The 23,611-nt window shown below is 42.6% G+C and overlaps 1 protein-coding gene across 5 annotated transcripts in view; it reads right to left on the bottom strand.

Annotated features, from left to right (window-relative positions):
- The window catches only part of SPATS2L (spermatogenesis associated serine rich 2 like), a 125,865-nt gene that overhangs the window by 65,984 nt on the left and 36,270 nt on the right, over nt 1-23,611 (bottom strand). The window contains exon 1 of one of the 5 annotated variants that reach the window (XM_058809269.1): nt 11,328-11,406. The exons of 2 other annotated variants lie outside the window; for them this stretch is intronic. The gene's annotated coding sequence lies outside the window, so the exon portion shown is untranslated. Of the gene's footprint in view, nt 1-10,204; nt 10,282-10,737; nt 10,806-11,327; nt 11,407-23,611 lie in introns of those variants that run through there. 2 more of the 5 variants (XM_058809273.1, XM_058809271.1) reach the window with 2 other exon arrangements.

Below are 23,611 nucleotides of genomic sequence, written 5' to 3'. Positions count from 1 at the left end.
GAAGCTTCTGAAGGAAGCAATACTTCTTACTTTACACACTAGCAAAATCAGCTGTGCCCCCACTCTGTCAAATGGTTTTTATTTAGCATTTTATAACAAAATTTTTCAAACTGCTCCAAAACAAAAGTAGGCTCTTTCTTAATAGCAAAGTCAATCTATATATTTTTGTACAAACATTTCAAGACATAATCATATTCTGAGAAAGGAAAGTATGCAAATGATGTTTTTAAAAAAAGTTTGTATTATTTGCCTATTCAAAAAAGCGGTGGCAGAGAAAATATGTTTGAGTGCATATGCTTTAAAGTGAATGAGGGGTTATTTTAGGAGAGAAAGGGTGACTACTGCACACAACCAATGTGTGGTGGGTGGATCCATCAAGGCTGTGGATGTTGAGTTTATGCTGCCATTCAGCAGACAGCACCTCAGTCTCACAGGTAAGACAGTGAGATCAGTACCAAAAGCAAGACAGCCCAGCTATAGCAGATGTGTGCTTAAGACATAGAGGATGCAGGTTTTGGGAGGGCATTAAAAAGCTCAATCCTGTGGAACAGGTTTCAACTTTTCCTCATACGGACATCCAGCTGAGACTGGGTTTTACTGTGCAGCATCCAATATCAAAGGTACCAACAAATAAGTACTAAAATCACCAAAAAGCCCCAAGAGACTACATCTAAAGATATCCCTTGAAAGTTACACTGGGACACAGACATAAGGGGCTTCAGGGAACTTGGTCTACTGCCACCATTGCTGGGCTTCTGAAAAAACATCACACCATGACTGTGAAAAGTGGAACTGTTTGTCAACACAACATCACGTGCTGAGTGTGCCTTTGTAACGGGGTAAGTGGGTGAGGTTCAAAGAACAGGAGCTCCTGAGAATCTCCACCAGGAGGTAGCCCAGCAGAGGGATGTACACTCTGCATCACCCACTGCAGGAGGTACTGCATCCTGCTCAGAAAGAAAGCACAATGCCAGGGCCCAGCATGGCAGCAGCAATGGATCCTCAAATCCAATTCCACTTCACTCCATTGTCCTGGCCTTGGTGAGTGGACAGGAGGAGGGTTAAGAACTCCCAGACTGCCATCACCTAAGCAGTTTCACACTTCTCTCCATCCTGACAGTCCTACAAGAGCTGAACACAATCACAAAGAATATTTGTACAGCACAGAGGCTAGACATAGTTCTTCTTATATAAAACTCCAATCCTTCTCCACCTAGAATGGAGAAATACTCTTGTGCATTCAGATTCTAAGAGTGGGATCATAATGAACAAAAATGCAGAATGAAATCAATTTACAAACGTAAATATAACTCTAGTCTCTTTTGAAGCTTTAATAGGAAGGAGAAGCAAAATTACCCAGGGGATCTTGGTCAGACTCAGCCATGAGTGCAAATGAGATTTCATTCCCATGTGGTATTTCACATCACAAAGGAAAACACAGAGCTCTCACAGCCCTGAGACAGAAGGTTTCCATAAAACAGTAATTTGGTCGTCAAAGCAGCCTTTTCATGGGAATGACACACAAATAACAAAATAACACCCAAAGTTTTTAAGCAAGTTTCTCACGCTGGAACTTAGACCGTTTCCTGATGATTTAAATTATTTCAGCCTGGGCTTCAGCTGAAATGCTTGTGTCAGTATTTTAGTCATGGAGGAACACGGGTAAAATAAAGCACAAACACAGTGTGGTTTTCTATTCTGCTAGCAAGTTTGGATAAAAGCAAGTAGGTGCTGGTGCAAATCTGGAATCCCTTCAGGGAACTCAGATAAACCCTTTGTTAAAGCAAATGGGAGTTTGCCTCAGTTCATTGCTGCAGCCTGCTCCATGGCTGGCTCTCATGTCATTCTTGGCTAGCATCTTCTATATGGATCATTTACTCTGAATTCATGTCTGCATTTACTTTCCTAGGAACAAACATGCATTTACTGCTGACACTGAAACTCAGCAACTGATCTATGACTTGGCACCTCCGCTCCAAGTGCCTTTGAGATACCAAGAGTAAAGTTTATTCCAGTAATAACCACTTGCCAACAGGATGTGGTCTGAATATTTCACGGTCCACTAAAAAAATAACATCCCATTTAATGACAGAAAGTTGCATGAAAAACATTACATGCAGGCCATGCAAGCTACTATCTCTAGCCCAACCTCTGCTTTGTGAATTATCAGCCTTCTGTATGTTTTAGCTTTGCAAAGTTATAGTACGTTGATGTTATTTATTTTTCCATTTTATTTCCCAAGATAGCCACCACTTCAGTAGAAGAGGGGAGTGGCATACAGTAACTACAATCTATCTTTCTTGTTTCCAAGATCTCCTGGCTTCCACAGCTGGACCTGCAAGGTGGGGGCTCTGCTCAACATCACCCATAACTCTGGTCCTCAGTATGAAAAACTGAAGCTTTCACATGTAAGCAAATCCCTCAACATCCATAGCTGCAGATTTCAAACACACACACTGCCTGACCACCTCGTGTTCACCAATATATTAAATACTAAAATTTTCTCAGTCACCCTAGGATATAAGTACATTTCTTCTAGTGAATTACTAAAGTCAGTGACCTTGAAAAGCCAGACAAGCAACTCCTGGATTATGTTCAGGAATACAGCACACTGTAAAAGCTGAGCATTAAAAGCAGAATTAGCGAATGGCAAAATAAGAGTGAGATGATCATATTTTTTCACAGAGTCCCAGATCTGGTAAGGTTGGATGGGACAGCAGTAGATTATCTGGACCAACATCCCTGCTCAGGCAGGGCCATCCCAGAGCCCATTGCACAGGATTTCATCCACACAGTTACTGAATATTTCCAGGTATATTGAATATCTCTCTGGGAAACCTGTTCCAGTGCACAGTCACTCCTACAGTTAAGAAGTTCTTCCTTACATTAAGGTGGAACCTTCTGTGGTTGTTTTTTGGAAGTAGGGGGTGTTAAACTGTAATCTACGAACAGATACCTTTCTAGCTTTGTATTAACACAGACAGTTAATGATTTATGGCCTGTTTCTTAAGGAGTCCATCTGCTGTATTTTCAATTTCAAATAACAGCAGATTTCTTCCCAAAGCTCTGTGATCAGTACTGGAAACTGAAAATGTCCAAAACTGTAGCACATAACAGTCCCTGAGGTCCCGCCCAGAAAAAATCCCAAACGAGCAAAAGGCAAAGCCTTTTATGGAGTCTGGTACCAAATTTGTTTAAAGACAAAATCCACCAAAACCAGCACACTCAGCAGCAGCCCTTGCAAAGCAGCCCAGCTGCCAGCTGGCGGCAGCTCCTGCGGTCCCCACGCTGCCCAGAGGCCTGGAGAGGGAACGCAGCTCTGCAGCAGCCCCGCTCCCATACATGGGGAAGCACCCTCACCACACTCCCACCTCACAGACTGACATCTCAAACTCAGCTGTCCTTGCCCAGGTCTTTTGGCACTGCAGAAAAACTGCCCTTGCTATCACATGTCTGACCATTTCCCTCTATTGAACCACTTCTGCAGAGCTGGGCTCTGACTACACAGCAGCTCAGTGAGGATGCACAGCCTGGTAGGTGTCAAGTTCAGCCCAGAATAGGTACTATACCATAGTACAAAATGTCTGGTTTTTGTTATCAGTAGCAGCAATCCTGAGGTTTTTCTTTTTTAATTCACAGAAATCTCTAATATGAGGCTAAGCTGCTCTCTAGATGGAAGAAGATATTATTAACTTAAAATAGTGAACAGTAGTTTGAAAGTGTGCTATTCAGTTTAACTAATGAGTTTACATTGCTTCATGCTTTTAATATGGGGCAACAATGCTAATGACTAACCCTTTTGCAGTTTTATAGACCTTGCAACTACAAGATGATCCCTCTTTCCTTTAAGAAGTCCCTTGTTACAGCTTAAGAAATCATGTTTTGCTTTTTAGCAGTTCTAATAAGCTTTGCAAGGCACCATCACTCATTTACAGGCTGATGTTTAGAGGACCTGACTGTACACAACTGCAATATTAACTTCCTGCATTCAACATCTCTGAAAATTCAACACCAAGACAGCAATTAAAAATTTCTAACATTTCCTCATCTGTAAGGTAATGCACAAAATAATCATGGTTGTATACTTGGGTTAACTTCAGAGAGGGGAATCAGGTGTTAAAATGCCAATATGTCGACCTCATTCCAGAAGCAAAAAAAACCCAGAAACCCAACATTATTTGTCAAGAGATCACAGAATGGGTTGGGTCAGAAGGGACCACAGTGGGTCATCTGCTCCAACCTCCCTTTTCAAGCAGGGCCATCCTAGAGCACACTGCACAGGATTAGGTCTGGATGGTTCTTGAGTATCTCCAGTGAAAGAGACTCCACACCCTCTCTGGGCAATCTGTTCCAGTGCTCAGTCACTGCATAGTAAAGAAGTTCTTCCTCACATTCAGGTGGAGTGTCCCATACAGTTCCTGCCCATTGCCTCCCATCCTATTGCTAGGCACCACCAAGAAGAGCCTGTTCCATCCTCTGGGGACTCTCCCTTTAGATATTTATACACAATGATGAGGTTCCCTTTCAGTCATCTTCATTGCAATCCTTGTTGTACTCATGGCAGTGCAATGGATGAATTTACATACATGACCATCCCATGCCAGGTTATGCAAGAGCAGAGTGACTTCCCAGACTGCCAAATTGTGGAATCACAGAATGGTTTGGGTTGGAAGGGACCTTAAAGACCACATAGTTCCAACCCTCAAGCCATGGGGGTAACAATGTAAATCACTATATCAGGTTGCCCAGAGCCTCACCCAAACTGGCCTTGAACACCTCCAGGGGTGGTATCCACATCCAAACAGCTTTCCTTGCTCAGAACTTCCTTAGCTTTGTAGGCTTACTCACTCTCTTTACTACAAAATAAAGTACATAATTTCTAATTATAGAGTACCCTTCATCCTGAAACACCCTGTGGACTCTGAACTCTCTGACAGAACAGTCACAAGTTTCAGGACTGAGCACTCAGTGGAACTGCTGCAGCCTGCTCCATGGCTGGCTCTCATGTCATATTCTTGGCTATGGCTAAGGACGTAGAACCAAACTCCTACTCACATCAAAGTGCTGCAAAACTGCCAATACATGTAGAGGTCTGACAGGACCTTAATTTGAAATATCTCTTTCCCAGAAACTCTGCTACAGAGGATGTAGACTGCACCTGTTTCAGACATGAAGGGCTTGTGTCTTTCACAACATGAAAAATTTGTGAGGCTACCAGCCATGCTGTGATGCAGACCCAACAGCACAAAATTTGGATCATCTTGTTTCAAAAAGTCCAATCTTCCTCCCCACCAGGGTTTCTTCCAACTACCACCTTCTGATCTCTTCACAAGCCTACAGGCACTTTACTTACATAGCAGCTGCCCCAGTTCATCTGTATTTGCCTCACACTTCTTCAGGGCACTTCTTGCCCCACCTGCACTAGAGCTCTCTACACCTGACAGCACACATCTGACGCTTTGACTTCCTTCTCCTGCTCCTTCCTTACATTGCAGACTTGCCTGCCTTTCTGCTGGCCAGATGAATTATCCAGTCCTTTTTGGCCTCCACTGTGTTTGTATACAACGTAATTTGGTTACTGAAGAGGAAGAAACGCTCAAGAACTTTAATGAGAAGTAGGTTTCCTTCTTTCATCCTACTAACAAAGTGCATGCAGCTCATGGGAGACCTCTGCAGCTGTGGGAGCAGATGATGGAGCCTGTCTGCACCTTAGAGCTGTGCAGCCTTTCTCAACACCATCCCTCACTCCAACAAACCCAGCACAAGGACAACAAGCTCCAATTCTAACACCAAAGCACAATGCCATGACAGCACCTGAACAAACTGGCCAATTCAAAACAATTCCTAGCCAAAACTGAGTTATTAATGGAAAACAGAAACAGAGAAAAGACACCACTTCATTCAGACCTTGTACTAAAGATCACTAAGTCAAAATCTACACAGGCTAGGATCACTGCATAAGACAGTTATTCCCTCAGCAACACAGAAAGGAGAAGTCCCAGAGGGGACTTGTAGGTTTTCCACTGCTACCATAAACCACAGCTTCTGAACTCATCCCAACTGAGAAGTACCACCACACCCAAAGTGCATGTGCAATGGTTTTATTGCTTTTAATTTTACGTAGAGAACCATAGACAGCACTGTAATTTAGATACTAAAAGGGAATAACTTAAGTGTAGTGCAGAAGAGGAAGCCACAAACTGGATGTGTGTAGGACACTGTTGGTTTTATGCATTACTAAGTAATTTAGTCTGAAACACCCATACGAGTATGTGCTTGAGCTTCAAGTCATCCAGAGCCCAAATACTCTTTGGTGGAAATTGTACCTAACCAACAAGAAAGTCTGAAGTCTTGATCTGCCACTATGAACCACTCTCCTGCAGTGATGAAAGCCAGGTGCCACAGTAGCATTCAGGCACACACTCCAGCGCTGAACCTTCAGGGCAAGAACTGCACACATTTTAAAGAAAATTAGCCAGGATCCTGAAGGATCCTGATTTGGAAATATCTCACCAACAATATCTTTTGGTAGTGTTCCAGGTAAGACTCAGTCAAGCACCATAAATTCTTGCACACATTTTACACAAGGTTGGGCCAACAAACACCACTCGACCTACCCCAAACGTAAGGCGTTTATTTTGAAATGCTGCCAGGCAAGTTGACTTCACCAGCACAGAAAGATAACTCCATGAGACTGAGCTGTCAACACAACAGTAGCAGCAGCTCCTTGAATGCCAACTCAAAACACACCCACAACCTTCAAGGATAGTCACCATCAAAGAAATCATACTCACAGTTCACTTGACTACGCATAGCACAAACAGATAACATTGCTCAGCTCCACCCAGGACACAAAACAGCATCAACCCTCTCAGAAACACAGTTCATGGCCACACCAGGCTTAAGTTACCACTTAAAAAAAATAAAATAGAACAGACCTTCAGTCAAAGAAAATCAAATAAAACTGCACCAGTTCACACAGGCCAAAATCTGTCCCAAACTCTGATCAGCAGCACTGGTATTCACAAACAGGTGAAGCTTCTTTGCCATTTGAACTCCTACCTTTCCAACACTTGGGAGATTAGATTCATCATTAATTTAAATACTGGACACAGTACACTGCCATAGGCTTTTTTTTTTCAACCAGCAAACCACTTGAGAGAGTACTGAAAGGCCTATTATGAAGGCCAATCGCTATCCTTTTCTTGAATGACCACATGAAAATCAGTGACTGTTCCACAATGGTTTGAAAGGGCCTTTTGTCTGAAGGAAAGGACAAGGAGTCACAAAGTATTGCAGATTCGTTTGTAACTCATGGCTTTTGAAGAAACTGCAGAGCTTCAGTTAAAAGCAAACCAAGAAAAGAACAAGCTTTGAAAATGTTATGCCACAATCCTTTCCTACTATGTACATGCAGAATATATTTTTGGTCTCTTTTGTATTATAAAAAGATGGGCTGGCATTCTATATTATTGTTGCTTTACAAGAGAAGCTTAAAACACTTGCAGAGTTTTGACTTTATTCCCAAATCCTAATTAGGGGCTGCAGCACTATTGTATAAACAGAAAATCATCAGGAGCTTTTTCTGGTACATCTAGTAAAAGTGTAATTGTACTGGGATAATAAGTGAAACCATTGTCACTGTTGCTTAATAATCACTTTAGTAATTGAGCAAATTTGGCATTGCCCATGAAGTATAAGATGGCCAATTCAAGAAAAAGACTTCTTTTATACTGAGAAACCAGCATTAGACTAATTTTGAAGTGTGTTTCTGAAGTCCCTCACAAAAAAAAGTTAACTACATCTGCTGACAACTTCCCAGAAGAAAAAAAAAGTTTTACTTCTCTGCCTACCCCAATGACACTTCAGTTCCCAGACTTTACACACAAAGGTGCACACATTCAAAAAGGGACTTGCACACATGACTCCATTACAGTTTCTAAACAAGCTTCACATGCACAAACTTTCAACAGGAATGACAGTGGAAGCTAATAACCTGAAACACATTTCTTCTAACCCATACCCAGAACTAGGGACTTACTGCACTTCCACTGGAAAATGAGAGTTACAGCTGACAGACTTGCCCTCTTCCCTGTATGTTCCACCCATATACCATGAAACTAAACAGTCAAAAAGTGTCAGTTTTCACTCTCCAGCTCCTTGCCATATCCCAAAATTTATATTCCCTGTGCTCCCACAATGGCACCGAAGGCTAACAATCTATTTTGCACACACCATTGGTCAAGGTGCCACTTACATTTAGCTCTTCTGACCACCTTATCAAATTACATCAGGCAAGGAGCTGGTCCTTGGCATGTCACAAGATTGCACAAGGGCCAAACTTTTGCTGTAGGAAGCAGCAACAATGGCACTCCCATATATACATGGGAAGTAAAAGTCCTGCCATGACAAATATACCCCCAAGATAACTACACCCCCTCAACTCATGCTCCCCAAAACAAGAGCTTACCATTCTGAGGACTGTAAAGAGACTCTTGCCAATGCAAAGTAAAAGCTAAACAATGCCACACATCTTGAAGCTCAAGGTGCTCAGAAACCCAAAAGGCATAGAGGTGTGACGTGCACAGCCCCTTGTTAATCGCAGTGAAGTTCAGTATCCAAATTCTTTTGATTTAATGATATGGAGCACTGCTTTCAAACAACTTTTAATAGGAGAAGCTTTCCAGTCTAAAATAAAGGTACTTCACTACTGTTTCCTCTTATACTAGAAGAAAAAAACTGTGAGAAAGCTGGTGACACATCCAAGGAAGGAAGGCAGAAGGAACAGAAAAACTGAAGCATTAGAACAGTGCAGAAAAACACAGAGTAAAGAGTAGCACCAGACAGGAGCCATATTTCTCAAGAGCAACATGGACAATAAAATCCTTGATAATAGCTACAAATCAACTACAATTAGCAGTTAACTGTTATTTTTCTTCCCTAGATCTTCGTGCAAAGTCTCACTGCCCTTTGGTGTTCTGCTCCAAGTCACTACACAGCTTTACTTTTATCCTCCAGTGCACAGTGAAAAGTGGAGTTTGACCTTTCCTTTAGATTTGTAAAGCACCACAGCAGATTGTTTTGAGAACATGACTGAGGTGGGTTTTTTTTTCCTATTCTGCAAGACTAACGTTGTTAACAGCTAAAGAAGTCTAAAACCTGGTCTCTGAAAACACACCAGGAAACACAGTCCCTTAGAATGACAAGAGAGGCCATGTGTGTGGGTCAAAAAGTACACAAATGTAACAGCTTGTGAGAATTAATGCAAAATACAGGCTGTGTACAACTGCTGACAGGCACACGTTTGGTACTTCCATGATTGCTAGAGAAAAACATTAAGAAAATATGAAACACATTGTAGGCCCCTGGAAACTTTGTACTTTCTCTTAAAAACAGGCCTGAATCAATTTCAGTTCCAGACAAGCATTTCCTTAAAATTTGGGAAACAGCAGGAAGGTGTCCTGACACACCCTCATTTCCGTTTCTTTGAGCAAGAAGGACTAGATAAGAATAACCAGTCTACATTCAGAACCAAACCTTTCCCAACACAGAAAGATGCTTGTGCTCAGTTTGTAGGCTCATTACTGTACGTCAGACAAAACAGTAATGCTCAAGCACATTTCTTCTCCGGCATCTGCCTGGGCATAAGGACTGTGGAAACAGACCCTTCACTTAAGGATAACCCTGAGGACATTTTGAAGGGTACTTAGTTTAATTAATCTTAATCATAGCACTTTTTAATGCAGTGAATTTCCCGTAGTTGTGACCTTACCTCCTTACACAGTTATACAGCACCTGACACAGTACAAGCCTTATCTTGATTAGTGTCTCATTACATTTAACAGATCCTGCTGCTCTCAAAGGGCCAAACTCCTTCCACTTCCCTAGCACAATTAGAGGGAGAACACTCAGCCTAGCACCACTGTTTGGCTCCAGCAGCTTGTGATGGCGCCTCACTAAATTCATCAACCTGTTCTGACCTGGAAATCATTCTGCATTTGCACGGTTTGACTGCATTCACAGAAACAATTGTGGCAAGGGCACGGTGTCCTGCTCACAGCAGCTTGAAGACTCTGGTTAGTGGCATTCAACAGGTTGCCATCCGGGATTTCTTTCATGGACAGTGCAAATACATTCCTAGTTAACATGACATTCTACATGCAGCAGCCTTTTCCATTTTCTGTGCTGGAAGTTTTTAGTTTACCTTCTCAAGTCAGCACGTTTTGGAAAATCCTTTATAACTGCATCAAGAGCTCACGGAAACAGAAGGAAAATGCCTCTTGCGTACAATGGTAATTCAAATTAAAAGGTTAACAAAAGAAAAAAAATTCCCACAGAAGATCATTAGTTGCCTTGAAGCACATTTTCAAGCTGAAATCAACCAAATCAATCCAGTGGAATGTGACCTGGAATGAAACAGATGGATTTTCTGTGGTGCCTCTTAGTTTTCCTAAAGAAAACAAATCTGGTAGTACAAGCGATCCACATCTCCAAGTGATGAGGCTGAGGGTGGGGAAGGAGCTTACACTATTAATTTACAGCTCAACAAAGGAGGCATTGCATTCTGATAGAGAATAAGAGTACTGCCAGCTGCCACTGCTTATCAACGAATTCCGTACCTACTAATTTTTTTATGCATAGTAAAAAAGACAACAAAGACTTAAAAAACCCACCAAACCCTAAACCAAACACAAAACCGGTTACAAAAAACCCCCTATCATCCTGGCGGTCTTTTACCTTGACAGAGATAAAAAAGAACGCCAAATGGGTGGATTCACGCCGAAACAGGAGCTGAGGCACAGCAAGCTCCGTGCCTACCTTGCGGCGTGGCAGCGCCGGCAGCGGCGTTCCCAGCCCCGCCGGAGCCCCCGGCGGCGGTTCGGGACCGACCGCTCCGCCGGCTCAGCGCGCCGGGCACGGGCGGCTACGCTCGGCGACAGCCGGCTCGCAGTTAATCATTTATGGCCGAGGCTGTTACCGAATAGCCTTGAAGAGCCCAGCCCAGCCCCGCTTCGGCTCCGGAGGCGCCGATGGCTGGCGGAGCGGCGGCGAGCGGCTCCCGGGCGCTGGCGGAGGGGGTCCCAGCGCACGCCAGGCGGGGTCCGGGGAACGGGGCCGGCCTGGCTGCGGTCCCCGCGCCGCCAGGAGGGGCCCACCCGCAGCCGGGGCTCGGCCCCGGGATCCGAGGCGACAGAGCAACGGGTGGGGCACCGCGGCAGCCGCACCCCTCCCTCCCCGGCACCCCTCGGCACGGAACTCTCGGCGGGCCCCGGCCCCCCGCCGCCCCGCGCAGGTGCTGCTGAGGGGAGGCGACGGCGGCGCCTTACCTGGTGCGGCCGCGGCGGAGGCCGAGGAGGGGCTGGGGCCGGTGGCGGCCGTGGCACCGCCGCCCTCCCGCGGACACGCCTCGCGCCCCGCCCCGCGCGCCAGCACCGCCCCCGGCCCGCCCCGGGCTGGGCTCGGGGCCGGGCGCCGCCGGGCGGGAGCGGCGGGACGGGCCCGGGGCGAGGCCGCCCGAGGCGGCGCCTTCGCGTCCTGGGCGCTCTGCGAGCCGGGCCGGGGGAGCTGTGAGGGGCGGGGAGCGGCCCCCCGGCCCCAGGCGCTGGGCGCATGATATACGTGTGCGCCGCTTGCCGCGCACAAATAAAACACCCACGGCGCGCGAGGACAGCGCTGGGCCTCGTATAAGGAACTAGTCACGAACTTCTCCATAAGTGAAAGTAAACAGGCGACATCGGTCACGGCCAGCAGATGAATTTCAGCCTCGAGAAGAGATGACCGAGGGGGGTCCCTCTTCATTAATGTGTATAAATATTTAAAGGAGGAAGGGGTGTGTGCTATGAGGATGGATCAGGCTCTTCTCGGTGATGCTGAGCACAAGAGGCACCGAGCAGAAACCGATGCACAGAAGTTCCACCTGAACCTGACAGAGAACAACCTTACTGTGCAGTGACTATGCATGGGAACCAGTTGCCCAGAAGCTGTAGAATCTCTCTCTCTCTCGATACTCAAGAACCATCTGAACACAATCCTGTGCCTTGTGCTCTGGGATAGCCCTGCTTGAGCAGGGAGGTTGGCCCAGATGACCCACAGTCATCTCTTCTAACCTTACCCATTCTGTGATGCTGTAAATCTCTATGAATACTCATGGCAAACAATGAGAATACAAAAATTTACCAGCAATCAGTGTACCACCTAAAAGGTGCAAATAAAATGCAGTTAGGATTATTAAAACAAAGATGAAGAAGCAATAACTATCCATTTAAATTTAAACACTAGAATGCACAGGTACAACCATACACTTGGAACAAAAGACCAACCAACCAAAAAAAGAGCGCCCAAAATTCCATAAGTAACTACAAACCAGATATACTATCAGCATTGGTGTCTTACAGTGTCATAAGCGTTTCCCTTAACCCAAGCACATACCAGTTCTCATTTTTGTTAGCAATGATTGCCACAAGTACTGGAAAGTCATGGTGTTCCCTCACAGAATGGTTGCATACCTCTTTTCCAGCTGGCACAAATGGGAGCTGCTTGGTCATACCACACCTCTATTTGATTCCCTCCCCTCAGCCAGGAAATGAACTTTCACCCTCACAGGTTGCATGCAACACTTGAGCCTTACTGCTTTCAACCAAGGATTCTGAAACTGCTGCACTGAAAATCATTCAAGGTGCAATTTATAATGAGAACATTTCCAACGCACCCTGCAAACCAGGCAGAGCTGGCAGTGTTTCCTCCTGGCAGGAATCTCTGCGGTGGGACAGTGCAAGGCTCACTGTGACCACGGTGCCCCAGGAAACCTCACTGGGCACTTTCTACTCTGCTCAGGCACAGGGCCTTCGTGGAGTGAGGATCTGTCAAATGCACTCGTCCACCTGCTGCAGAAAGCTGGGCATGAACTACATATTCAATGTTATGGTGAGGCCACAGGTTGAAAATTATGTCTTTTGTCAATTGGAATCATGTCTTTAAAAATATTCAGATCTTCAGTAAATGCTTGTTTATTTTAAACAACATAACTTGTAATGTCCACGCTTGTATTTGAGAGAGGAGAGTGCTCTTTACAGTAATGCCAACATTTGTCTGCACCCTGAGCTGTATGAATTTTGCCTGGGAGTTTTGGAAATGATTCTGAAGTTCAGGAGAATGGTAGATTATATTCATAAAATAAGGGTGCCACTGACCTTTCAGCACAAGAGAATAGATGTGAATCAGGGACCTGAGATTCATCTAAAGGAGCACAGTGGCAACACACAAGATGAAAAGCTCTAAAGGCTTTACAAATCATATTTGGATGAGGGAGAGCAGGGAGAAAGAGAATGTGGGAAAAAGAAGAATGAAAAAGGATCCTGCTGTTTAGCTCATACATAAACTGTATGTGTCTAGCCAAAGGTCACTCCTTTTATTTTCTCATTAATTTCAATGACGGTAAATGGTATATGAAGAACAATCTAAAAATAAGAACAGCCAGAAATAGCTTAGGGTTTTTGTGTGACAGTGTGGCAGGAAGAAAAACCTGAACTGAAACTTCATTCCAGATCTTTACTTCTGGCTTTTAAAAAAGTAGTGACTTAAAGTTAATTATTTAAGATGAAGTGGAAATCTATTTAGAGAAGTTAAACAAAAGTTAAGTGGTCTACTTTTTAATGTATTTTCTTATAAAGTTATATACTCTGTGTACACTGAAATTAATTCCTAAGGGTTTTTTTCTCATCCACTGCTCTGGTGAGAAATGGTGTATATGGAAAATTTTGAGGGGGAGTTTTCTGGATTCTAAACACAAGTGGGAAAAAAACCCCACGGAATACTAGGTAGCTGTAAACAAATAGAGGAGGAATAACGGCTTTGGGAAGCTTTCAGGTGCATGCAAAAGCTGGCACAAGGAAATTTCCATCTACAGCAACTGAAAGTAGAGGCTGAAATGGGAACATAAAAGGGATAATGTATGATTTGCTGTGGGGGTCATGAATGGCTGCCTCAAACAAATCTTCAGGCAATGGGAGCTCTGCATACAGAGGCTGATGCAACATCTGCCAACCTTTTTTTCCTAGGAAATAATGGGCCAATAGCTAGAATGCAATCTACAGACAAGGTGACAGAGATTCTACAGCAGCATTGAAAGGATTTTAGCATTACTCCACCAGCTTTTTAATTTTTTGCAGCAAATGTGCAAATCTGCATTGACTTGCAGCATATTTAACTGTATGCTGAGCTTACACTTGCAAAAAGAGGACACCAGCTGCCCAGAGTTTAATTGTCATCTTCTGTTTATGCCAAATAGCAGTATGAACTTTGTGGTTTACACACGTTGCAGTGGTTCACTTTATGTGTAGAGGTTAGTAATTGATAAAGGTAAAATGATAAGCAGCAACAATTAAGCATCCCAGCTAAAACATTTGGGCTATATTAGAAGTGAGATGACCTGCTCAAAGCAGCAACTTTGGATTTTGCATTAAATCCTTAGGTCATTTTATTTCCTGTACAACCATGGTCATATTTCTGCTGTGATTCCAGACAACTAATTTAATTTCTCTCAGCCTCAGTTTGCCATCTGCAAAGAAAGAAAGGAATATCCAGCCCTCAGTGTATATGACAAAGATTAACAGATACTCCAGGTGTCAATGCAGTAACTTTGGCAGGAAAGGTGCCTGAATGATTTCTTGCTCACTTGCAGCCTCCCTGACTCCATCCTGGCACTATAATCTATTATTCTATTCAGTTTTTGAAACCTATCTGCAGTGCAGACCACTGAAATGACCTGGGTTAAAAATACCACATCACAGCCCTCATTCTTTTAAGATTTTTAACTGAGATCCAGTTGTTATTAAAGCTCCAGCAGCTGGTGACCTGTCATGAAAAGGACCTCAAGAAGTGACATGTAATATTCTAACATCAGATAATGAGCTGCAGTAATCCAGAGGGATGTCCCAACACAGCCTTAGTAAAGTCACTGTTTTTGAAGGGGAAAAACCCCCCTCACGTATGATATGGGTTCAATATCTGGTTCTGCTTGATTAGAAGTAGAACCCTTGGGGTTAGGGATGGAAGAGGAGCCAACCGAAAGCAAAGGTAACTGGACAATTCCACAGGGATATATTTGATCTCATCTCCTTCACACACCTACTGCTCGCACAGGACTGACAGACTCCAGCGCTTCCTTTGCATCAGCAACACCACATCCTCTTGGACTCCTTCTTGGCAATCAGCTTCAAGGTACTGCCCCAAGCAGCTCACTGCTGGTTTTCCTGCTACAGAAAAGAGACAGTAGCAAAGAAAGAAATGGTGCAGAGAACCTCTCAGCTGCAGAAATAAAGTGCAGGTTTTCTGAGTCCTGCCCAATGCACTGACTGCAAAGCCTCATCTCCTGCTGTTTGGTGAGGTCTGTTGTGTCCCCAAAGGGACTGTGTGCCACGTGCAGCAGCAACAGGAGACCGTGGAGCAGGGATGTCTGGAAGGGAGCTGAGGTGTGTTTCTCTAAATATGTATTAGTTTGTTGGTTTCAATACCAGAATCAGTGATTAGGAGTTTGTTAATTGGCAACAAAATAAATCAATTGAAATTCTCCTGGCTCAAAACTGTTTCTGGCTCACAACAAGGGAAAATTGATTCAACACAAAAATTTGTAAATTAAGTAGTACAGTCACAGTGGTCTGGCAACAGATCTGAGGGTGAAGATATAGAAAACAGCAAATTACAAGTTGTGCAGTTGCTAATCTAGGGCATAAGTATTACAAGGGTCTTTTAAGCCAGAAGAAGGAGTGATAATAACATTTTATCCTGGCTTTTGTTAACAGCAGTTTAAAAACTGGAATGTTAGCATGAAGAAGTTCAAAGAGAGAAGTGATTAACAGGAATACATCTTCTGGAGATAGGTGTTTACATGCTTGGCTTATGAGAAAGCAGCCAAGCAAAGAAAAGACAGAGGATCCTTTCAAAGGACCTGGGGTGGAATCCCAAAAAGCATTATATAGAGTGAAAGCATGGAAAGAAGAAAAAGAAAATTCATTATAACTATAAAAAATTCTGACAGCCATAGTGGACCAAAACCCTAGAGAGGCTGGCTTCCTACATGTTATCAGAAGAAAGTTGTATTCAACATTCAGAAAAAAATTTAGAAATAGAAAAGCCTCTCCACTCACCTGTGCAGTCCCAAGCAAAAAAAAAAAAAAAAAAAAAAAAAAAAAAAAAAAAAAAAAAAAAAAAGACAGCATCGTTTTTAGCTCTCAAAGCAGATCAAATTCAGAAAGAATAATTCACAACCCACACATAAGTCAATGGCCATTATGTTTGCTCAGATAAGACCTGAATTTGATTAAATGCTTATGAGCATGCAGACTATATACTATATTAAAAAAAAAATCTGTCTTGCAATGAGACTATTTATATCAAAGTTAATTTCAATTGCTTTTCTGAGATCTCACAAAGTCCCCAAAGGACTGTGACAGTCAGAATGCAATATTCTAAGAAATATTTTTATTTTTACATTTTCTTTTTCAAGATTGACTAAGAGGCTGGTGAAAACCTTCACAGAAACATGCAGCTGAAAAAAAGAACCTCAGCATTTTCTGATTCCAGAAGCAACACAGCTGCATCTTGTGTCTGATGTCTCAGAGTGAGTGGACTTGAGCAGGGTGATAAACACTTAAGAATGACTGAAGTTCAAAAACAAACAAAAAAAAGCCTTGAGCTCAGTCTTGTAGTAACTTGGAAAAAAGTGAGGGAAAGCTTGGCAAAAATCAGCATAATAGTGGGCTTATTGTTGAATCTGAAAGCTTCATTTTCCAACGGTGTCCCTTTTCTGGGAAGCGGCACAACCACCCTGAAAGCGCTTTCTATAGAGATGATAAATCTGTAGTGGAGATTTATGCACATTCAGATTAAGTCAGGAAATCAGTAATGAAAAGGATAATTAAATAGAGAGACAAAAACCTAGAAGAAAAATTACCAAAAGCTCCCAAAACAAACACAGCTAACAATACACCATATATATCAGGTCCTGGGATTCTGACTCTGACTTTGGCACCCATTCTTGCTTGAGCAACACACAGGGTGAGCAACCTCATCCTCTTCCTCACTGTGTTTCCCAGGACTCTAGAGAAGGGCAGTCTGCAAAGCAGCAGATTCTGTGTGAGCAAGATGAGGCTTGGTATCTTTGGTCCTCTCTCTGTTTCTTTTTGCACAAGCTCTTAATTCATCAGTTGGTGGAAAAACATATGAAGAAAAAAAATTTTCTGTACTTATTTATAGAACTGTTTGAGGCCACAGCACTCCTGGCCCTGAGAGAGCATCCAAAAAGGAGGGGAAAGATACAGGGACAGCACTCAGTGACATCAGTCAATCTCAAAAAAATTCTAAACAAACAAACAAAAAAAGTGGTTGGTTGGAAGAGTTCCTGATCATGGCTTGCAGTTCCAGGATATTGAAGCTGGGTTAATGCTCATCTTTTTGAGGAGTCCCACCATGCATTCAGAGTGCTGGTATGCACTCAGCACTAAAGGGACAGCCAAAGAGGTACCTCTGGTAGCAGCTGGGGTGGACTCCTGCTCTGTGGTTGACCTGGACCCTGCGCTACAGAGGCTGCTCTCTCTCACTGTTTAGCTTCAGGCATCCAGCCTGAGTGCCTAAGGCAGCAGCCTCAGGGCCTGGGCTGTCGGGGAGCTGTGGGTGTCCCCCTGACCCTGCAGGAGCCTTCAGCCCCAGATCACAAGACTGAGGTGCCCACAGTTAAACTGTGAAAACCCCCAGTGCAGTGATGACTTAGTCACAGTGCTGTTTGTGCTACTTTCCTGCAGCACCTGCCTGTAAAGAAAACTGCCCTCAGTAACCCAGAGGCACTGTGCCACTGTCTGATCTAGCAGCTTTATATTCCAAAAGGGCTTGGGCCACCCCAAAATGCCAGCAACAAAAGAACAGGGAACTTCACTAGCTGGTAGCACTAGCCGATTGCTGTCCTCTGTCTGGACTTGGTACTTGGTGAGGGGAAAACCAAGAGTTCATAAGCTAAATGAGCTTATGAACATTACAGTCTCCATTTTAAAACCAACAGCCCAGCCCTGTCTTTCCAGGCACAAGTAAATGAGGGTCTGTGAGAGCTGCTTTAGACAGAGAAGTCGCTTCTTCCCTTTTGACTTTCAAAGATGCACAGCCAACTCAGAGGGTTGATGTTAAAGCAAACACACTGACTGAACAAAATCTAGCAAAAAAGTCCTTTTCTTTTTTATGACTGTAACTCTAAAACATGAAAACTCAGTACTGAGTCATAGTCCAGTGTGCAAACTTTTCCAGCTTTAAAGATATGGCGTACAAATGCTGCAACTGTGTGACAATCTCTAGTTTGTGCACCATGACTTTTAAATTAATTAACTTTCTAAATGTTGTTCCACTTCTCTAAAGTGGATTCAGTCCTAGTGTCTCATTAATCTCATGTGGGAACTAAAGACAGATGAAAAAATTGACATCTAAAAGACACAGATCTGCTTTCAAGTTTTGCAGTGCAAGATGATCTGTAGTAGAAACTATTTACAATCCTTTCTCTCACACCACTGGACAAAAATAAAAAGCTCCACAAAAAGTGTAGCAATTCCAATTTCTGCTTCAGAGTTCTGTTTTAGGGAGTGTGCAAAATGCTACTTCAGCCCCTGCCCTACTCTCCTTTCTGCTATCAAGAATAATTTACAACAGTTTGAACTTTTTTCCACGGGGCTAGATGACTTTATAGATGACAATTTACTTTCTGCTATTAATATGCCAGGCTTAATTTAAACAAAAATCTCCATGCAAAAAACACCATGTCATTTACTAATACAAAGCAAGACAATCTCACTTAAACACCAAATCTTATAACCAAGTATTCCCCTGCCATTTGGAGATGTATGGGAGTTTAACTACACTTACACCGGTGTAAAGAAGAACTGCACGTTAACAGGCAGCCATGCAAAGTAGGGACCACACTCCAGGACTGGCTTTGCATGTGGACAGTACTCTGGTCTCCTTCACATCAAAAAGTCATCTGCACAAGATAATCCTAGCCTAAGGAAAAAGCGAGCAAAAGTATTGAGTGCTTTGAAGTGTGGTTTCAAGATCAACATGAAACTTATCTGGGAAGCAATGTAAATAACAAAAGTGGCACATTTAAATGATGATTTAACTACTAACTCAGGAGTTTGGCAGTTGAGATTATGGTTGATACAATGACATGTCTGACAGTATTTGAAAGAAGGGATGATCAACAAGCAAAACCACATCAAGTTAGAAAAAACAGTAAATGCAAGTACTATAGTTTTAGTGTTGTTACACAGCATACAGGGAATTAAAGCAAAGTACTAAAACATTAATTACAGAAGAAACTAAAAGGTATCACATCCCCAAGGTTTGATCAATCATCAGAGTGCTTTAGAAGTTCAGTGATCATAACAGAAAATATGTGAGCAATGTGATTCAGAAATTACCGAGGTAACTTAAGGTTTAATGTGGAATAATGCCAAGCATAAATTTGGTTTATCTCAGAAAAGACTGAAGGAAAGCTCCACTATGTAGAATCCAAATTCCTCAAAAGGAAAAGGAAAGTGTCCCCAGGGCTCTGCACTAGGAGTGCAGCACCTCTGTTTAACAAGGAGAGAGTCCCAGCTCAGAAAGTGCCTCACCCATGGCTGCACAGGAAAGCTGTGTGAGGACTGAACACGGCCCTCCACCAGGAAACTTACCTTATAGTGGTTTTTGAAAGGTATCCTAAAAAAAAAAAAATCTGCTTGAAACAACACTCTGGTTGAAAACAAGAACAAAACCCATCTAGGTGGAGTTACCTGATTTAATGCACAAATACAGCCTGCTACTCTTAAAGTCCAGAAAGGACTGCTTGTGGACTAAGAGAAGAGAGAGATAACATTAAAAAACCTAGAAGACAAAACTGAAAAAGGGAGCTATACAAATACAGATTCAGTATAAAAATCCTCCAACTTTGGGGTCATCCTCTGTACAAGTATCTTACTTCATATCACAGAATTGAGACAATAATTCTGTAGTCATGGTGCCCAAATCTTCTACAATGTAATAAACATGTACCATTTGTGACTCAATATATTACACAAGAATATAACCCATTATTAATTAAAATCATTAGGCAGACTTCTTATTTTTTTGAGAAAGATGATATTATTCTATGCCAGAGTACTTCTCCCTGAAGAATACATAAGGAGTTAACTCACACATAGATGGATATTGTTACTTATCAGCACTTCACTGCCATTACCATGGCAGCAAGGCAAAGACCATTTTGTTCTGCCCCATTCTTCCCTCAGAACTGACAGTTCGCTTCCAAATACAGAATCTTAACAGAAACTAATGTCTGAGGCCAGATTTTGCATTGTGTCCTGAAAGCTCAATCTGATAGGAAGTTTAATGAAAAGGTGGAACAAAAGGCTGTCGTTTCGTAAGCCTAACTGAACATTAGGAGACTGATTATGCTGTTTGCAGTACAACATGCATAAAAAGAAGCAAACAAAACTCAGATCAAGTATTTTTTGGGTATAATGTGCCCCAGAAACTATCTGCATCTTCTTTTGCTGCTCACAGTCAAGTGCAGGGATCAGCATACTGCTGCTGCCTGCAGGACACCTGTGATTGCCAAGAAGGAACATGTACAGTAAAATTACAATGGGTTCATCAGAAACGTGTGGGAAACAGTGAGTGGAGTGCTCCAAAGGAGTAGTCAAGAACATGTAACATGCCAGCCATCATTACACTTCACATCTGCATATCCACTATGTTATCAGTATTAATAGGACAACTGGTGCATGAGGAGGCTCTGGGGCATCAGAATTGCATTTTCTGATTTACTCTGACACTTCAGAACCTGTCTAAAGAATAAAAGACAAGGGAAAGAATGCCACAGACAAATAACCTAAGGAATATGATCACTTCCTAACTGGTTCAGGCTCTTACCTGACTCCATAAAGGGCTAAATATTAAGAGGTCATTGGGACATTAAAAAATCCCTCCACCAAACCCCTTCACCAAAGCCATTCCTGAGTAGAAACAATTTGGATTAAATATAGCAGGCAGGAGAGCAGGGCTTAGTGAAACAGAACTCTGACACAAACAAGCACAACAACTGGAAGGGAAGGTTGAGAAGACAGAGAGATGCAGGGGAAGCAGAAGGCAGCAAGTCTCACTCTTCTGAACAGGAGGTTCAGAGTGTGTGAGTGTGAACATCATGAAAGCTCCACATGGTCTTCTCCACCCAACATTGTAGTTTGCTCATGTAGGTCCTGGGAGACAGTTACCTGAACAACCTGTTCTCTCTTGTAAAACCTGTCATGTAATCCAAGTTTATCCTGCTGAGCTGTCCACAAAATAACAAAGTACTTAGCTGTTTCCCCCTTATGTCATAAATACTGTATAAGCTGTGTTTTGTCTACAGCAAAGTGAGAGTTAATATCTGCACAGGAACAGAGGCAGACAAAAAGAAACCGAGAAAGTGGATAGAGTGAAGCTGCAGGCTGCAACAGCTATGCTGTCTGATTCCCAGCTTTAAATAAACCCTCTGAAGTAGAACAAGGTTTTTTTATGTTAAAAAAGCTGCTTTTCAGTCTGCATCAGTGTTTACAGTTGCAAAAATTACTCCACTTGAAATCCAAACTGGATACTCAACATTGAAAAAAAATAGCGGAAAATTTTTGTGCAGATCCCCACATCCCACACTTATTAGCTGCAGCAGTATTAAATGTTACAGTTGTAAGTGACATTGTTTTGCAGGCACAGTTCAAAAATTTACCTTCATCTCTACAATGAATGGTACAGCTTCACAGTGGAAAAGTCTGAATTAACTACAGAAAAATAGTATGTATCATGTCTGTGAACTTCATTTATTGAAAAGACCTTCAAGAGCCACAAAAGAGAATATTCATGTGAACAAATAAATGCTGAAGCTGCTGAGCTGAGTTTCATAGCACTCTCCTCTCTCCTACACCTCATTAAATTAGACTATAAATACCAAGGAGAAGTGCAAATAACTTCCTGAATGGAGACTAAGTTTGCACCTATCTGAGGAAGCTTGGCAATTTTGCCAATCAAATCCAAGAATTTATCCTTTTGCTAAAACCAGAAAGTTGCAGGACAGGAGGCATGTCTAACAGAGCTTTCAAAATTATAGGTCATGTACACACACAACAGTGGGAGAATGTCATTGTTATTTTCTATAGATCTTTCTATATATCTGCATATAGATCTTGCTTCAGTATTTAAAGGGTTCACCCTTGCTCCCTAGGAGATCACCAGGACTTTGGAGATTTGATTGCACTTATATCAGTATCAAAATTCCCAAAGTTTTATATTCTCCATGAGAACTAATGAAGAGGGCCTCAACAAATAGTTGCTGTGCATTTGTATTTCTGTAACAGCTGTAAATTAAGAGTTACAAACTTGACTACATGCAATATCAAACCTTGAGTCCCAGAAGTACTGAGCTGTAATAAAACAGGCTGGAAAGCAGTTGTTAATTTAAACTAAATTATATAAAGGAACAACTGCATTTCCAAGAGCAAAGCCCCAAACAACAAAAAGCAATGAAGAAAAGACAAGCCTACACATATTTCTTCTAAAATGGCTCTCCAAAGGGAGAAAACTTCAGATTTACAATAAAATCTAATATGGGACTTTAAGGTACAGTAAAATGCAGTTCTAATACTTGTTCCAGAGGTACCAAAAAATGGCTACAAACCCCTTAGCAAAGAGTTGTGATTAAAAAAGACCAAAAGCTACACAGTGGCCAAGTGAGATGAAATGCTGGCAGTTAGCCAAATATGGGTTCAGGATGATATAATTTGTCATGCTCAGCATTGGTTGCTATTGCAAAGCTGCTCTGGGATCAAAATCCTGATTATAATCCATCAAACCAGTAACTACAGTGAATTGAAGGGCTGAGCAATTGTGATGACACAGCTGGCTGCAAGGATGGTGCTAGAAATTAATAAGTGAAGCTGCTATTAGCATGTAGAAAGCTTTAGAGAAATGGAAAAGCAGCATGGTAATTGCTAATACCCACAACACAAGAATTTTATCAAAAGTTTTATTTAAAAAAACCCAAATCATGTCATGCTGATTTTTGAAGGAGAAGAACTTATGCCTGCTGCTCACAATTTAAACAAAAAGTGTGTCTATACATCTCTTCACCTGGTATAAGCAGAGAAACTTTGTCTTCTTCTGAGTCAGCTGCGGTCACTGGCTATATTCAGGGAGCACCAGGAGAAAGAATCAGAACAGCGAATGATGCACACCAAGTGGAACCAGATTTCCTAAGCTGGCAATAGGAATACCACAGTCACAAAAAACTGATTTTTCTTGGGCCACTGTTGGGACTTTGCCTCTATCTTGCCTGCTGGACAGGGTGTGAGAGACCTACATGGACTGTCCATGCAAAAACCAACTGGGCACTTCTGCCTCCATGAAAGCAGAACTCAAGGACACTCAGCAATTCTGACCAAACACTGCTTAGCTTGCTCTTGTAAGTCACCTCATTGAAGTCTTCAGTGTGACTGAAATCCAGCAACAGTATTCCCCTCTTTGGTTTGTGCTTCCTATTGCCTTTGACCCTTCATCTCCCATCTGT

Source organism: Ammospiza caudacuta, chromosome 8, assembly GCF_027887145.1.
Source record: "Ammospiza caudacuta isolate bAmmCau1 chromosome 8, bAmmCau1.pri, whole genome shotgun sequence".
Classification (NCBI taxonomy): Eukaryota; Metazoa; Chordata; class Aves; order Passeriformes; family Passerellidae; genus Ammospiza; species Ammospiza caudacuta.
The sequence above is the reverse complement of the archived record's forward strand: the minus strand, read 5'-3'. Positions and strand labels throughout refer to the sequence as shown.